The sequence below is a fragment of the Aethalodelphis obliquidens genome, unplaced genomic scaffold (genome assembly GCF_003676395.1).
Source record: "Aethalodelphis obliquidens isolate GAN/ISIS:26980383/991018 unplaced genomic scaffold, ASM367639v1 scaffold20, whole genome shotgun sequence".
Lineage (NCBI taxonomy): Eukaryota > Metazoa > Chordata > Mammalia > Artiodactyla > Delphinidae > Aethalodelphis > Aethalodelphis obliquidens.
Genome location: NW_020837964.1, coordinates 17988883 through 17994925, shown reverse-complemented (window position 1 = coordinate 17994925; position 6043 = coordinate 17988883).

Here is a 6043-nt window from a genome sequence, read left to right as displayed (position 1 = left end):
AAAAATGCAAATGTCACATCAGGGAAGGTTTTAATGACTGCCTGGCTAAATTGGTCTCCTTTTAAATTTTCATGGATTATTGTTAATGTCCTTCACCTTACCACAATTTGTATTTCTGATTATTTGTTTTCTCCCCACCCTACAGTAGATTGTGAGTGCCAGGAAGGCAGAGTCCACATCTATTTTGCTAACATTTTTTGTTCCCTTGATTATCACAATGCCAGGCACACAATAGGTACTTAATATAGTCTTGTTAGCAGTATAGTGGAGATGTGTTGATAGAGAAAGAAGGCTAGTTTTTCAGAATGAAAAGATGTTCAATCTTGAAATCAGAATACTGCAAAACAGTGAGATACTATTTCATATCCATTAGGCTGGCAAAAAATTTAGTTAGAAGTCTGGCAGGGGGAAAATGAGAACTTTTATACACTGCTAGTGAGAGGGTTAATTAGTATAATCATTTGGGGGAGTAATTTGGTAATATCCAGTAAAATTGAAGTTAAGCACACTTGATGACCCATTGATTCCACTTCTAGATCTATGTGGTAGAGTAGAAGTACTCCCATGTGAGCACAAAGACATGTACAAGGATGATTATTGCAGCAGTGTTTGAAATAGTAAATATATGGACACAACATAAATGTCTGACAGTAAGTGAATGGGTTAATAAACCGTGGCATATTCTTAATATAATACAGTACTTCAGTAAAGGAACCAGAGCATCTGGAAACAAAAAAACATTCTAACTCGTCTATTCCGCTCCTGTACCCATGCAGCTAAATGTGGCTGCAGGAAACAGAGCCACAGTGACTAGTCCCACTTTAAATCCCTGACTGCTAACCTCAGGCATTTGTTTCCCTAGTCCAGTCGTTGTCCCAGTCTCCTAAGGTACTGTTGTATAGCTTCTGTCTTTTCAACCTCCAGCACTTCATCCCAGTCCTTACTCAGCTGGTGACCTTGTTTCCTAGGTAACAGGAAAATAAAAGCAACCAGAAGGTAACTACTCACCTACGTGCATCTTGTCCCTGTGCTCTTCCTTTCTTTCCTGCTACTGTGGTTGACACTTTGTTCTCTTATCTAAGACCAGCTTCTCTCTGGTGTATTAGATCCTGTTCATAAACTAGAACATCATTCCTACAGTTGTCCTCTTTCCTGCATCTTTTTTTTCTTGTCTACTGAATTTTTCCTATCAGCATAATAACGTGATTTTTCTCATCTTAAATCTATATTTGTAAATATATTCAAATATTACACACACACACACACACACACACACACACACTGCATCCCCCTCCACCTGCCACTTCATTCCCTACTTAATAGGAATATTCCTCAATAGAGGTGTCTAATACTCATTGTCTCCAATTCCTCTCCTTCCAGTCTCTCTTGCACCCCCTCCAATTAGGTCTTTGTTTCTGCTTTTGTCAGAGGATCACTGATGGACTCCACGTGGCTAAATCCAGTCGTATTTTTTCAGTCCTTTTTTTTTTTTTTTTTTTTTTTTTTTTGCGGTTCGCGGGCCTCTCACTGCCGTGGCCTATCCCGTTGCGGAGCACAGACTCCGGACGTGCAGGCTCAGCGGCCATGGCTCACGGGCCCAGCCGCTCCGCGGCATGTGGGATCTTCCCGGACCGAGGCATGAACCCGTGTCCCCCACAGCGGCAGGCGGACTCAACAACTGCGCCACCAGGGAAGCCCTTTTCAGTCCTTTTACTTGACCTGTCAGCATTATTTGGTACAGTTGATCACTTCCTCATCCTTGGCTTCCAGGTTATCACACCTAGATTTCCTTATACTTTATTGACAGCTAATTCTCCCAAGTTCTATATCTTCCCTTGCTCTAGACATAGGAATTCTTCTAGGGCTCCATCTTTGGATCTCTCTTCTTTTTCTACAGTCACCCTCATTGGGGCTCTCATCTACTCTCAAGACTTTAAATACCTGCTTGAAAATTTTATCTCCAGCCCAAGATTCCATACTCATAACCAACTGCCTACTTGACACCTCCACTTGGATTTCTAACAGACATCTCAAATTTAATATGTCCAAAAATGAACTAACTCATGATCTCCCCTTCCCACCCTCATCATAAGCATGTTCCTACCTCAGCCCTCCCGTCTGGGAAAAGGCAACCCCATCCTTCCAGTTGCTCAAGTCCCAAACTGGGGTACCATTCTTGATACCTTTCTTTCACACCCCACGTCCAAGGTTCAGTAAGTTCTGTCTGCCAACTTGCAGGATATATGTGGATGGCCATTTCTTGTTGCCTCTGCCATCCTAGGCCAAGTCACCATCATCATCTACAGTCCAGGTATTTGCAATAAATAGCCTCCTAGTTGGTTTCCCTGCTTCCACCCGTGTCTCTCTATATTCGAAGTTCAGCAGCCAGAGTGGCACTGTAAAAGTCTAAGATTGTGTCACTCATCTTCTCAAAGCCCTCAAATAGCTCTCCACGAATAAAGACTAAAGTAAAAGCCCTATGCAGTACTGCCACCACCTGCCACCCTCCTGTATTATCTGTCTGACTCACCACTCGTCTTCTTTCTTGATCACTGTACTACGGCTCCACCAAACTCTCTGCAGTAACTTAAACACCCACGGCAAGCTTCCACTTCAGACGCTTTGCATTTGCTATTGACTCTTCCTGGAATCCTCTTCTTCTAGATGTCACCTGGTTTGGTTCCTCACCTCCTGTAGATCTTTGTTCAGTGAACCCTTCTTTGACTACCCTATTGAAATAGCAATCCCCGGGAATTCCCTGGTGGTTCAGTGGTTAGGACTCAGGGTTTTCACTGCCAAGGGCGCAGGTTCAATCCTTGGTCAGGGAACTAAGATCCCACAAGCCCCTTGGCGTGGCCAAAAAAAAAAAAGCAATCCCCCTGCATGGCATGCTCCACCTCCCTTCCCAGCTTCATTTTCTCCACAATACCTACCACCACCTGACATTTACTTGTTTATTGTATGTCCTTCTCAAGAAGGTAAGCTCTGTGAGAGTAGAGATTTTGGGGGGTGTAAATTTTATTGAAGCACAACATATTTACAGAAAAGTATAAAAATAGCAAGTGAGGGGCTTCCCTGGTGGCGCAGTGGTTGAGAGTCTGCCTGCCGATGCAGGGGACATGGGTTCATGCCCCGGTCCAGGAAGATCCCACATGCTGCGGAGCCTGCGCATCCAGAGCCTGTGCTCCGCAACGGGAGAGGCCACAACAGTGAGAGGCCCGCGTACCGAAAAAAAAAAAAAAAAAGCAAGTGAGTAGCTTGATGATTGAGAACAACAACTTGCATATCTTGTTCAGTCCCCTGTACCCAGTACAGGAGATACTCAAATGTTTAATGAATGGTTGAACTGAGTGTACATGTTACTAACAAGGCTAACATTGAAAACAATTGAAAATAAAGTTGCAGAGGGATTACATACAGTGTGATAAAACTTTTAAAAATCCATATCACCTATTTTTTTTATCAACTCATATGAAGTAAAAGTAGGAAAGTATTAAAATACCAGCTTCAGAGTGGTGGTTTCCTCAGTAGCTAGTGGGGAAAGGGTTGGGAAGGGATAAAAGAAGACAAATTTTTTTAATAAAAAAGCAAATCTGTCAAATTATTAATATTTGTTAAAAGAGGCTGATGCATATTTGTTGTATGTGTCTCTGTGAATGTTAAACTCTTTTACAGTTAGTCTGCCTCCCTGCTCTTACCTGGTCCCTTCTCATACAAAGCCACTTCCCTAGTTCCCCTCGGTACCATGAGCCTGTCTGACCTGTACATCCAGCATGTCTGAAGCATTTAGGAGAAGGAATGATGGGCATTCATGCTCCCAAGGGTGAGAAGTCTGATCCAAGCCCAAGAAAGTGTCAGTCTTGGTACTGTCAAAATCAAAGTAGTTCCCCTCTCTAGAAATGCCATTTGAGGGAATAATTAAAAAGAAGGGGAGGGCAGGGGCACAGAGGGCTTCCTGTAGATAAGCAACATAGGTGATTATCGGCAGGAGTTGGTGGAAGGAAAGAACCAATTTTTGCTAGCAAATTGTAGGGAAAGCCCTGTAATTTTGGAAAAACACTTTTTTTTTTGGACAAACATTTTAATGGATAAAGGAGCCAAGAAATTTGGACCTGATATAAAGATGGTATTTTATTCTGCTATGACCAGATAAGTATTAGTTGTAGTAATTAATGGAGGTTTTGTTTTACCATGTGCTTTAAGAAACTAGCAATTACCAATTGTTCTTGAATTTTAATACTCATTTTCAGAAGTTAAGAGTTGTCACAGAGTTTTGGCATGGACTTTTCTGTTGGCTTAGAATTGCTGATAAAGCCTGAAAGATGAAAAAAGTCATATTCCCCTACATTCTAAAGGGTACCACAAGAACTGGGCACATGCTCCCACAGGATTCACTAGGAAGTCAGAAATTCACAACCTCTCATTCCTAGGCCCCCACTGACATATAACCGTGCAACAGGGTCAGATCCAGAGGAGAGGATCCTTGTGGTGGTAGGATGAGTCCCCTGGCCCTCCCCACAGGGCTGGGGGAATCAGGCACCAAGAGAATGGCTGGAGATATTGGGGGCATCTGACATCACTGGAGCTTGCTGTCTTTATCTCCAGCAAAACCACAAGCCCACTTCAGGGCTACTACTCCGAGTTCTTAGGAGAGCTTGCACATGCGCCTGAAGAGTGGGTATTCGGTGGTAAGGAGGTGGGGAGGAATGTAACAGACAGGTGCCTGCAACTGTCTGGAGATTTCTGAATGGAGGGGTGTTCTGGTGGAGTAACCCCACCAGCAGAATGTGAAGGCCTCTGAGCGTCCGCCTTTGTGCTGTGCCTTGGAAAAAAACGACAGGCCCACTCTCTCCGATTTCTTTGCCGTCAGAGGTCACAAGACAGGATTTCAGTGGATCCTGGGTGGAGTGACCATATGTATTACTGATCAGCTAAACCAGGACCATTGAGCTCATTCTCAAGGGGGAGCTAACCAGACGGGAAGCTGGGACTGTGCTGACAAACTGGGAGATATGTTTATCCTACGCCTGAGCTCCCCGGAGGAAAGAAGTCAGAGGGTGGGCAGGAGCAATGGCTCTGTGTCCCAGGGGCTGCCCCACCAAACTAGCGGGTGACCCACCTGGAGAGGGGTTGGAGGTGAGGACAGAACTAGGCTACCCCTCTCTGAATGAATATAGTGGGCTGGGATGAAGCTGCACACAGCCCACAGACTGGCGCGCATCTTCCTGTGAGGAGGCCGCCTGCTGGGGCAGGCCACCGGCCCTGGGCCCAACAGGACTAACACAGTGGACCGGCACCTTCCTTCTTATCCCTCACCTGACCCATGCGGGCTGGGCATGCGGGCATCTAAGAATCAGGTATGAATTTCGAGTTTTGAACTGGTCTCGACTAAGTTTTAATAACTGTAAGTAAGCACAAAATTGCTTTTTCTCAGGTTATGAGCTCCTAAAGGGGATTTGATAGCCTGGCGAGGGCGAGAAAGCCGTTTAAAATGGTGACACCAGACAGATTAGGTTTATACCACCAAATTTAGACTTAATAATAGAAAATCTGGGTGTGCCTTTTAAAGAGGTGTCAAAGGAAGCCCACTTGGACTTCCCTGTGGGTCCAGTGGTTAAGACCACGCTTCCACTGCAGGGGACAGGGGTTCCACCCCTGGTGGCGGAACTAAGATCCCGCATGCCTCCGGGCCAAAAATAAAAAAAGAAGCGCACTTGCGTCCCCTAACACTGTAGGAGTGCTGGGTAGGGAGTGTAGTCCACCTAGTGCGGGCCACCCGCTTGCAAAGGGAGCAGCCTCCCAGGTCTCCAGGCGCTGCGCGGCTGCAGACTACATTTCCCGAAAGCCTTGGCGGTGGTGCGCTTCGACTCCTGGTTTGACGTATTCCGCCGCTGACTGGGGCGCTCGTGGGCGAGGAACGTGGCCCTGGCGCATGCTATAGTCATTTTCGACATGCGCAGAGGCGAATGCGTGCCGCTTGGTGTTCGCTCCATCTTGAGGAAGTGAAGAGGAGGCAAGAGCTTGAGCGCGCGCGAGGTATTTG